This window comes from Anguilla rostrata, chromosome 3 (genome assembly GCF_018555375.3).
Source record: "Anguilla rostrata isolate EN2019 chromosome 3, ASM1855537v3, whole genome shotgun sequence".
Taxonomy (NCBI): Eukaryota; Metazoa; Chordata; class Actinopteri; order Anguilliformes; family Anguillidae; genus Anguilla; species Anguilla rostrata.
This window is the reverse complement of record NC_057935.1, coordinates 55319261-55331684: the sequence shown is the minus strand read 5'-3', so window position 1 is coordinate 55331684 and position 12424 is coordinate 55319261. Positions and strand designations below refer to the sequence as shown.

General features: G+C 37.7%; 1 protein-coding gene across 7 annotated transcripts in view; it reads left to right on the top strand.

The window, feature by feature from the left end:
- Positions 1-12424, top strand: part of LOC135251192 (teneurin-1-like) — a 361745-nt gene that overhangs the window by 145539 nt on the left and 203782 nt on the right. Inside the window, exon 1 of one of the 7 annotated variants that reach the window (XM_064328373.1) lies at positions 9723-10098. The exons of the other annotated variants lie outside the window; for them this stretch is intronic. The gene's annotated coding sequence lies outside the window, so the exon portion shown is untranslated. Of the gene's footprint in view, positions 1-9722; positions 10099-12424 lie in introns of those variants that run through there. 7 annotated transcript variants of the gene reach the window in all.

Below are 12424 nucleotides of genomic sequence, written 5' to 3'. Positions count from 1 at the left end.
CTCTGTCAGGAAGCAGGGCATTATTAAAAGAAACAATAAAAAATTGTTTCCATGGCAAATATGTTAAAAACATCAATGTCAAGTCTGCTCCTTGAAAGTAGACAATTATTTTAGTTTTTTAAAAAGTAAAAAAAAAAAAAAGGAAATGTGTGTGTAATCAGCAAAGTATTGCTCATATGACCAACCTTCAAATGAAAGGCAAAAACAACTAAGCTTTTCTCGCAAGAAATCAAAATCTTTTGGCTGCCCATACAGTGCTCTGTGGTAGGTTCTAAAAACATAGAAAAGGCGTTCTGAAATTCACTCTTTTGTTTTTTGGAACAATGATCAATCTAAAACTGTGAGACGAAGGCTCCAGAAGAATAACACAAAACCAGTAAATCCATAGTGATGGCAGGAAGTCTGTGGAAAGCTATCAAGCCGGATCTAACAGAGATGGGGGGCCTACAGAGAGGAGACAAGTTCAGACCTCCCCTGTAGGCATTTGCCTATTAACTTCATCACAGTAGTGTGCCCGTCACGCTGGGGATAGCAAGGGGAGCACGGACAAAGCCTTAGGCCTAAAGCCTGTGGGCTCCAGAGTCGCACACACCCGCTACCCAGCAGGGCATGCTTAGAGAGTAGAACATGACTTTCTGAGACACACGTGGGATAACACAGCTCCGGATGTGTGCATCAGTGCTCCAGACAGTATGAGACTGTCTGGGCAAAGGAAATGGCTGCCACAGCAGGTGAGAGGATAGGACCATGGCTCCAGCAGCCACACCCTTGGGGACCATCCCCCATGTTGTAAAAGCAGCCTGCATTTGCACCTTTTGGTATATTGCCAATATAATGACAAATTTGGCAAGACTTTGAGAAGACAATTTTACCTCTGACGAAAGAGACCTGCTCATGTGCAAGTTTATCGTGCATGAGCAGAGAATATATTTGAATATTAGAACATTTTTATAGTCCATTAAAATTCTCAGAATTAATTTTTTAATGTGGTGCGAGTCTGTTTTCATTTCTGATTTTTGAAAAGGTTTATTTTTCATAGTTAGACTTAAAGTTCCCTTTAAAAAATAATTTTGTTCAGTTATGGAGTATCACGTGAAATCAGTGGGGTTTTAATTGAAAGTATGAAAGTATGGAAACTTGGATGTGGATGTGATAAAACATTATGTAAAAAATGGCATATGGCATATGGTGTCATCAGCCATGTTTTAATAGATAGCCATTGTTCCCTAGCAGCCTCCCCTCCATTGGGGGATTCCCCTAAAAGACTGTAGAAATGACAGAGTTGGCCAATATAACGGTGTCATGGCTTGATCCAAAATAATTTGGGAATACACATGTAACCTTACATGGCATTAAAATCACCTGGATGTTGATGGAGTGGGCTCCCTCGTAGTTCATATATAAGAGCATTCTCTGTGCGGGCTCGCAGTTGCATGTGCATGCAATTGGTGTCACCAAGAACCCCAGTTCTGACTTGTTATGGGGAATAGAATGCATTCGTTGGCATGTTGGACTAGACATGTGGTAACTGCATGTATGGCAGAATTTACGGCAGATTGGGATATGGCTAAAATTGAACTTTGGGGATGCTGGAACAACCCACCTCCAAAAGAACTTTTGTGCAGCCATGACTTTCACAGTAACAGGGGTGGATAGAGACAGCAGGCATTCCTCTCCAGCTCATCTGCCAGGAGATGACAGATGTTTGTTACAGCCTGTTGGGATAAGCACCATTCATGGCACCATACCCCTTCGCTGAGGGATGAGAATGTGGTCCTTGGCCAATGGACCATCTCCCAATCCTTTGTGCAATTAGGTGCTCCATATGACTGTGTGACAAATCAAGAATATATGAGCAAATGCACAAATTATTTAACAACTGAAAAGTTCAACAAGTGATGTTTTGTTCAGCATTCATGGTCTTGCAATTATGTGGCACAAAAGTTGTTTAACAGGAGTTTAGATATTTGATGTGCATGATCTTTACAGCGTTTTCACTGGGTCTTGACAGACACGTCACATCTGTTCAAATATGGATGTGTATTGCCAAGATTGATCAAATAATTAGCTAATTCTATTTGTAATTACTGCAATTATCTCATTTGGATTAATATTATGACTAACTATTGTGAAATATTTTTCATTATAGTGTATTTTTCATTTACACAGTGATACTCTTTCACACTGTAATCTTATGATATTTTTTATGCATGCATGTGTGCGCCCCTGTGCCTGTTACAGACTGGAGAGTATACTTGCTTTGTACACCTACCTATGTAGGCACATTACTAATTTAATATTGTGCCCTTTCAGTGTAAATGCTTTTAGCTACATCAGAATAGCAATATTACAACAATGCACCTGAGCACACCTCATCTTAAGACTTACCAGCCCAGATGGGTGCAAGTTCATTTGTTATTTAAACAACATGGGCTCTGGGCAGGAAAATGACAGCTGTGTCAGTCTGAAACGAGCGAATATTTGGGATACCACAGCTTAGTGCAGAGTGTAAGATAGAACACATGTTTTGACCTAAATATTATACACATTCAAATTAGTATATGCCTGCATTTCATGGTGGAAATTCTCTCTAAATGCATTGATGATCTCAGTGTTTACTCAACACAATCTGAAAGCATACGTAGATTTGTAGCAAACCGCTTTTATAAATAACATTGGCAGGAACGCTTCCAAAAGTCCCTATGTGAATTGAGGCTTCAAGAATACTATTGTAAATATATACAGAAATACTGTATATAAATACTATGTATAATTTATATAATTATAGGAGTGTCATCTAGCTAAAGCCAATGAATTGTGTGCTTGGTGGAAGTATCCTCAAGCTATGTGTGGACAGGGTGGAGTCAGTCAGGACTCATGCTCCCCAACTGCATGGATAAGGTCATTCTTAGGTGAGGTCTGGTTGTGCCAGTGCTTCATATCCAACTTTTCCAGCAGGGCTGCAGTGCTCACCAGTCTTGTCTGTAAATGAATTCTTTAAAAGCTGATGTGGACACTGGATTGTTAAGCTGTATTTCAGGACTGTAAGGATTGTTTGTGCTGGGAGCCAGTTTTTGAATCATCCTACACAGTGCAGACTGATGCCCATGGGGTTGGTATGGGTGTGGTTTAGCTGCAGGGTGAAAGAGAGGACTGCAGGCCTTAGCAGTAAATAAGCCACAAGCCCACAATAAATAAAATGTGGGCTTGTGGCTGTGGAGAAGGAGGAGCTGGCCATTAAATGGACTTTGTATGGTGTAATACTGTTTTCATGATAAGGACTTTGTTTTAGAAACAGGCCACTGAGCATTACAAATTTTATACGTTATGAAGGACAGCAATACCTGCATTGCACAATGATATTAGTTTTTGCAGCCTTTCAGGTTTCAAGCCAGGTCACAGGCAGAAAGTAAAAGTATGATTGCTGAGGTTTTGCCCTGCCAATGCCATTGACTTGTGTGACTTCTGGGGTGGGTTGCATGGGCAAGGTGCCAAAGCAGTAGAAGGTGACGTACAACCAGTCTTGTGGGCAATGGATCTTTGCACCGGGTCACAAGGTGCTTTTGGTCTTGCCTACCTCTCACAGTAGCCAATTGCCAGGTCTCATCTTCTTGGTGAACATTTTATTTGTCATTTAAAAAAAATGTGTTAAGGGAGCATGTCTTCTGTCAGCCAAATCTTTAAATGCTGTAATGGTCAGGTCTGATTTAAACTGCTTATTGTCTGTCAGAAGCTGACTGATTAAATAGAGCTGCACACTTGCGGGTGATTAATGTTAACATGGGTTAAATGCAGGTGCATGAAAAGAGCAAGAAGCCCTTTTCGTAAGAAACAGCGTTGAGTGCAATCATATATCTAAATGTGTTCAGTGCTATCATCATAACAAAAGATTCAGTTTCTCAATGCTTTTTAAAAAGAATACCTTTGTTCCTAATACTCCCAGAGGTGTTTTTTAATCGCTGAACAAGGCAAACCAATGGCTGCCTGTGTCACAAGTTTATATAAAGTGGGCAGCATGGCAGTTTGACTGCAAACACACTGGAGGCCTATTCTATCCCCAGGAGTGAATATGTCATCCACCACATAGAACTAGTATTCAGCATGCTTGTAGGAAAGTTTTGCTGATATATTTGCTGAAGGATAACAAAAAGGCTGCATAAAGAACAGTTACATCTGCAGTTAAACATTCAACAGACAATGAAACATTGAGTTTGTAACCAATGTTCTTTTTTAACAAAGACGTCTAAGGGCTTTTCTCATAAACCTGTTTTTTGTTATGTCTGTGACCCCTTATTTGTCATCACAAGAGGAAAAAAAGCCAGCCCATGCTGCTCAGAAAAGCAGAACCACACACCAGGATTAACAGTTGTCCTGTGGCTTCCTTGATCAAAGTGTCCTCCTGTACTCCATCAGCTTGTTGAAAACTGCCTCAAAATTGCTGAAATCTGCCACAGAGCGATTCTTTATAAAAATTAGAAACAATTCTGTTTCTTCTGAGAACTCCAGACACGTCTGCAACTTTAACAGCTGCTGGGCTTGTTTTTTTGGCAGCCTCATTCAAATTCTACAATGGGGAAATCATTTTCTCTAATGCGCTCTACCACTCTCCTCAGTTTAGCGCCTAAATTCCTGCTGAGCTGGTCAATTAACTCTTTAGCCAACACATTAATGTCAGATTACCGGTATTTGACGATTGCAAGAGAAAAATGTCAAAAAATGTCAAAAAAAACCAAAAAACAGTCCACTTTTAGACTTTTTATAGACATAGTGCCTATAATTTGGGTTCAATGGTGGAGAGATTGCTTTATTAAATCAAACAAACCGCAACTAAGTATCTAATTGCCTTAACAATAGAACTGTGTGTGTAGGAATTTAAATACAGTATGTGCATGTTACAAGTTTTGAAATATACAGTAGCCTACTGAATAATTTCTCAGTGTTAGAACTTCTGTCTCACTGATGTGCTTTTCTCTATTGAAAATGAATAGCCAAAAGATTCAAACCTAGCACATCATTTTGATAAGGATCATATTGCAGACACATTTCGCGATGCACTAATTTAAGTCAGCTGGCCATCAGACAAAGGAACATATCACTAATGGAAAGAACTGAACCCCCAATAAATATCCCCCAAGATCACAGCCTGTTACACAAATACAGTCTGAGGGTGGCAGTGTAGTTTAATGGGTAAGGGACTGGTCTTGTAACCTAAAGGGTACGGTTAGATTCCTGGGTAGGACATTGCCATTGTACCCTTGAGCAAGGTACTTAACCTGCATTGCTTCATATTCAGCAATATAAATGGATGTTATGGAAACGTTGTGTAAGCTGCTCTAGATAAGAGCACCTGCTAAATGCCTGTAATGTAATGTTACAATAAATCTGTGTACCTGTCCAAATACATATGTGTTTGAAATTGTTTTCTGTTGTACACAGAAATGATTTTCTTGACTCAGGGAATGACTCTAGGCGAGCTTAATGTCGTCTGCGCTGTGAAAAGAAGCAGTGGCAACAACACATGTATGCGGGTGTGGTTGCGGAAGATTGGCCATTCCAAACTGGGGTGGGAATGCAATGCTCAACCCTGCATTCGGTGCCAAATTCATAATAATAAGAAGAGCAGCAACATCAATGGCGTTTTGTCCAGCAGTCAATGAGATACTTGAAATGTAATACTGATGGGCAGCCTTTCAGAATCTGTTAGTGAAACCAAGTCAGGCAATATGTATAATAATAATAATAATAATAATTTATTATTGTTGTTGTTATTATTATTATTATTATTATTGTTGTTGTTGTTGGACTTGGTGTCTGTCCAATGGAGTCTGTTCTGTTACATACAATGCAAGTCTCTAATAAGAAAATTAAATAAATACTCAAATAAAATAGCTTGGTACATATCCACATGGAAATATTTGAATGCAAACCACAGCAGCATAAATAATACATTGATGGCTGTTATGGGTTATGAATATTGCAAATAGAATGGCTTGATCCTCCATATCTGTCTTCCCAGAAGAGCATTTGGTTAACACTAAAGACAACAGTCTTTTTAGATGTCTCCATTTATGTCTGACCATGTGAAGGTTCTCATTACAACAGTGTCCAGTTGCAAATATACAACTATATATCACTTTCTTTATTTCAATCACACAGAATGCTTGTAAATCTATGCAAGTAATAGAGTAGAGTTTGTGAAAGGGATAGCCAATGACACCATGAATGACAGTTTCTTGAGATGCCTGTTATTTTTTTTCCAGTTTTATAAGCGGGTAGGTCTGTGCAGCCACTGGGAGACCAGCACGGCTGAGAATTAAATTCCCACCCCAGTTGGAATGGCCAATCGTCCTCATCCTGAACGTCATTCTGCTTTTGTAGTATTTGAAATTGTTACTGTCTGTGATCTTTTTCAGATTTATTTATGCTATGTCCTCAAAAACAAAAATGATAATGGTGTTAATATGCACATCCATAATGGTTTAAATTCCATAATGGCCAAAAACAATGAAGAAAACCTATCCCTGCATAATGAATTACCCCATGGTGCAGTTTGTTTATTGAGCCTGTATCTACTAAATGTGTGGGGATGAATTTGGCTGCTTTGGGTCATGGCAGTGCACTGGTTTCCCAGATCCCAGTGTTTCTTGATTTGAGAGCATACGCAAGTCTCACCTTTGAAAGGAGGCCTACATACAAATTGCAATTCAGATTAGCCACTGATAAACTAGTTACCTGAAATGCTACCATGGGGAATAAATGAACAAACAAACAAACAAACAAATAAATAAACTACTTAAAGACTGTGTTCTCCTCGTGCTACCTCCCATACTCTGTGATCCAAGTCCTATCAATTGAATCATGAAATGATTTGCTTTATAACCAAACTAGCAGCGTAATATGTCGTGTTTTGTAATTATGAAGGATTTATTATTTTGTTGATAATATCACTACCAGCAGGGACATGAATCAACTGTAAGGTCACCCATTACTGTGTATGACAATGTGTGCTTATAACTGCGTAATCACAAATAGAATGCGAGTTTGAAGTACAACTGTAGTGTGAGAATACATGTCATTTCATTGTGCCGAGGGTTTTCCACTCTATAACCATTGGTATAATTGTTAAATATAACATTGATAAAATAGCAGTTTTATGGAACAAAGACATTACTACAATGACTGGAGACCTCTAGGATGTGAATTGTTATCAATATAAAATAAAGAACTGAGATGTGTTATGTGAGTGTAAATATTTTAGTCTGTTTCTTTTACAGAGCTTTGTGCATCATAATCATAATGAACAGAGCTATAAATGGCTGACTGTGTGGTAAAAATCTGAGTTATATATCACACATTCAGTGCTATCAAATAATATGGGATGTGAGATATGTGTTAACCAAGCACATAAATAAACACATTTCAGACCATACCGTATTACCAAATTGATACAGTGCTATTGAATTGTTACTTTTTCAATACTGATAGCATACGTTCTCACCTAATAGTTTTTGTACTTATACAACTGTGTTGATTCATTCAGTACTGTCTGTTAATGAAGAGAGGCAACACAAAGTTTATAAAATCAGTTCCATGGTATTCTAGTCACATCATAACAAACATTAACAAAAAATATCAACAGACTCCTCTTTCTTCTTTCTGGAAGATAATGTGCCTATTCCCAAAGACATAATACTGTATATATCAATGTAGTCCAGTAGTCCCCAATAATTCCTTAATATGTTCATAATCAAAAATGGGATTTTCAATACGTCATCCCTCAGACAGTTCCCAAGATAGGAGCTCATAGTACAATGATGGGAACTTCCATTAAAGCAACTAGTATTAAATCCAAACAAAATAGAACTGACATAAGATTGCAGTATAGATAAAGATAGTTGCATAAAAATAATTCAAGAAGAAAACGAAATGAAAAGTAACTGTGAGCTGTTACGTTCTGTCAAAATTCATTTTTTTTAGTAGCGACTTGTCACATTTTTGGATTATTATTTATTATGGTGAGAGGACCTGTGTTGTTAAAAGGAAAAAGCTGAACATTTTGTGACAACATTCAGAAGGGCGTTTTCTGGGAAAACATGAACGCTCTCTTCATATGAACACAAAAGGATGAAAATTGCGACCTTCTTTGAGCTCCTTTGTCAGGTGTTTCCGTGAATGGAAGATTCTTATCCTCCTGAGACCCCGCAGAAAAAAAAAAAAAAAAACTTTGTTAATATTACGACTTATTATTATGATTATTTATTTATTTGTTTATTTATGTATTTACATAACCCAAGTGTCAGTGTCTTTAATCACAAATAAATGTTGCAGTGAAAATATTTTCAAAAATATGATTATCTTCATAGAATGTCCCTTTTCAGTCTAGGTAGTAGAATATATGTTTCTAGAGATTAAGAGCAGGGACACAAATGAATTGCCAGGGTTTAGAAGGCCTGTTCATATCCTCATTCAGCATTTATTTTATTTTGCTTTTTATTTCTAGCTCTCTTATTGTATTAATTACTGCTCCGCACAGAGGAAGCAATCAGTAGCATTCTGAAAATACGTATGGAAATGACCTTTACTGCATTGCTGAACCATAGTGCCAGTCAAACTGAGACACCATGTTTTATTGCTTTATGAAAATCAACTAAATAATCACATGGGATTAAACCACTATAGTTAGCACAGGCTACAACATGACATTATATTAAATGATTTATTTGCTTGGTAGACATGTTTCTCCACAGCAATTACACAGCTTATTTTAGTTTGTATATTTCATACTGGCTGGGTATTTCCAAAGCAATTCAGGTTAAGTACATTGCAGAGTACAACAACAGTGCTCCCAATGGGAACTGAACATGCAACCTTCTGTACCATGCCTAGAAATGTGATTTGTTATGATACAGTACGTGGCTCCTGAAAATGGTCTCTGAACAACAACACAACAAAAACAATAAATAACCCAATAAATAGACTGTATACATTGCGTATATAGAAAATCATATCTAACCGTATGCTAGCAGTATTCTGTAACGCAATGTATAACACAATAGAATATGAAGGAATGAAATAATGGAAAGCGAAAGACTCAATATAAGTGATTCAACTTGGCAACCACTGTGTAATTGTTGCAAGATGCCCATTTTTTCCAGAAATGTTTTAATGTCATGCAGGTGTTTTAGCATTACATGAATGTACTGAAAGTTGTATGGCTAGTTATGTTAGAAATATATGTCCGTGGGCTACATGCATGAATTTGGAAGTTTCTCCAAAACATGGAAGACGATGCATAGGGACATTTTCTTAGGGAAAATATCGAGTAGCAGGAACCAGAACAGTTTTAAGCCATGTTCAGCGCAGTCAAATGCAGAAATACCGCACAAAATCCTTAGTGTTTTTTTTTTTTTTTTTTTTGGTCAATTTGGCCCATATAGCCTACTGTAAAAATGAAAATGCATGGTAAATACTGGCAGATGGGAGCTTTGCCATAACGGTAATAATATGTTAAGCATAAGGTAGCAGGCTGTGTCCAACAAATGCTAAATGTAAGGTGTTTCATCGTAAATAATACAATTATTTACATTTCAACTGATTACAATTTCGCACCTTCACTATTTTACAGACCGTTACCATAAAATTCACGTACATTTTTACAGTGTATCCGCTCATTGCTCAGTGAATTCTTGCTCGATTTCGATGCCACACCCCTTTCGCCAGTGTGGTACATGGTATATTCCGAAGATGCAGATGTAGCGAGTGTGCGAGTGGTCTCTGCAACAGCACACAGCCCACAGCCCACAGCCCACAAAGATTTGCAGTCTGTACGCAGCAGAAGGGAAGGGGTAAAATCCGCGCTTCAACGCACGCTTTAGCACTTCTCCCACGAAGTATACTCGCTATTCACTGGAGCTGCGTCTCCAAATACACCTACTGCATCTGGCTAAGCTTACAAGCCTGGTAGGCGAGCTGGGTCTTCGAGGATACATGACGATAAATCAAACAAGGATTTTACGTGGTTTTTTCCTTTCTTAATTCATACATGCTGTGAAGAAATGGAATGGGACTAACCTTCTGTTATGGAAGCACCTCGCAAAGGTAATACTAAATATTTCAGTTAAATGATTACAGTAAATGTGAGGATTTGATTCGGAACTACGTATTGGGTGTATTCTTACGCAGCCATTTCCGTGTAACTTACTGAAATCTTGTCGAATTGTGTTCAAAAGACATTGTTAATATCTTAATGTAGGGTTTAGGGAACTATTTCCTTCGTGTCTTGCTATGACAGTATATTTTTACACGTAGCATCTCTATGATGTAGACTGTCATTTCTGTAGCATCTATGAACACTCAATTTTAAGATGCGGAATGCATGCTTCCCCAACCGGTCTATGTATAGCCTAAATGTTGAATAGTAACCCATTCATAAAGGGAAAAAAATAAAAGTTTTCACACCTTTCGCGTGAACACTGCATACAGCATTTTATCATGCGCAATAGAATGGTAGTTTACAGCCAGTCTGATGCTGAAGCAGACCCCGTTGGTTGTCTTGAATTCATAATGGGATATAAGTAACCGAACAAAGTTTAGTTCTTTATTTCTTTTATTTCGCTTTATTGCGCATTGCATAACCATTCTTTCAATATATGCCATTAGAACGCTATTTTGTGATTCCCCCCCCCCCCCCCCCACCCAAAAAAAAGGAGTTTGCGTACCCCCAATTCCTACTATGAACGTTTGCTAATATTAGATGAACAACGTGGCGGCTGAGCCATAATCGGACTTCTCCTTCGATTCCATGATTTCACGATTGATATAATGCAATACAGTTCGCTACTATTTCTGTACTCAGTACAATTTCTGTAACCCCATGGGATGGCAGCAGTGTCCAAACACTGGCCAAGTATTCTGTACAATGAAGTTTTCAAATGGAAATTAAGATTTGTTATCGTCACGTAAGTAGCCTACCTACTTGCGTTGAGCGAGCCGCTCCTTCCAGTTGTGTGCTTTCAAGTGTGAACACAGAAAGCAATGTGTAATTAATATGTAACTGTGGTTGGGCTACCTGCAAATCTTTGAAACCGGAAACAGGGAGAAAGAGATACGACCCAGAGAATTATCTAGAAAACAAACAAACAAATAAATAGATTAATAAATCCCATGGAATGCCGTGCAACAGGTTAGGGTACCTTAAATAAGATTTGATGGGATTACCCTACGGTACAGCAAAAAATACAAAGTTTTTGGTGAGCTCGTAAAGATCTTCTAAGGTTTTATAGTCTACTTATTCAAGCTGGTTTATTCAAATCTTGGTGCTTCAACATTGATAATTTACATATTAAACAGAAAAAAAAAATCTGCGTTTACCCGCATAAACAGTGCACAGACAACACGTTGATAAATGCACCTAAATTAAGTGAAGCATAAAGAGAATTTGAGGCCCAGGCGATAGTCTTTTTTTCATTTTTAGTCTGAAGCAAAAATGATTATCTGGCAGTTGGTGGCTGTTATTACTTAGAGTGGGAATTGAAAACGTTACTCATGTTACGTTTCATTAGTATTAGCTTTTTCTTTTTTTCACTTGCAGTGCCATTGCTTTATTTTTATGTGTTAATCCTTCAACTTTTCTTTTATTTTTTTCTCCTTTGGCTAAATTACTAATTGTCATTTTATTAATATAATTGATATAAATTAATTAGTTGTCGGTTTTTCAGTTGCAAACGGGACTAAATGTAAATGACAAAGACACATCCCTACATGTTGCATTTATTTATTTATTATATATACATTTTTCTTGTTCTGAAAGTTTGACACACTACATTGACACCAATCTACTCTTCATGGTAAAGAAAAGCAACAAAACATTCCCCTGTAAACAAAGGTGTTTACAATAGCACGCACAGCCAGTATTCACTTGGGTTTACAGCCACAAGACTGAAGTTGTTTAATCTAGCTCATAATTATACTAATTTATTCGGTGTTGAAGGGAAAATTGCAAATGTAATTTCCCGTAAGATGAGCGTAATTACATCACATCTTGTAAGGAACACTGAGTACCTTGATAGCTTTGCATGATTATTGCCAAACCGTCATTTGCAACGAGGCTGAGAACTACAGACCTGTTTATGAGAAATGAATTGAGCAAAGAGGGACATTGGATGAAGACAAATACAGACAAACTTACGCTCGACTCTTTGAAAAAATTTTATATATATATATATATATATATATATATGTAGGAGTGCACTGTATAGAGTCCTGCAAGGACAATTGCAATATAGGTGGTGCAATTCATTCCCTTTAATTATTTGGTATGCCATTTAAATATAGCAGTTTCCATCCTAAAGACAGGGGGAGCTCTCTGCTCACTGTAGAGGGAATTTATGGTTACACACCCTGTATTTACATTGTAAAAAACAAA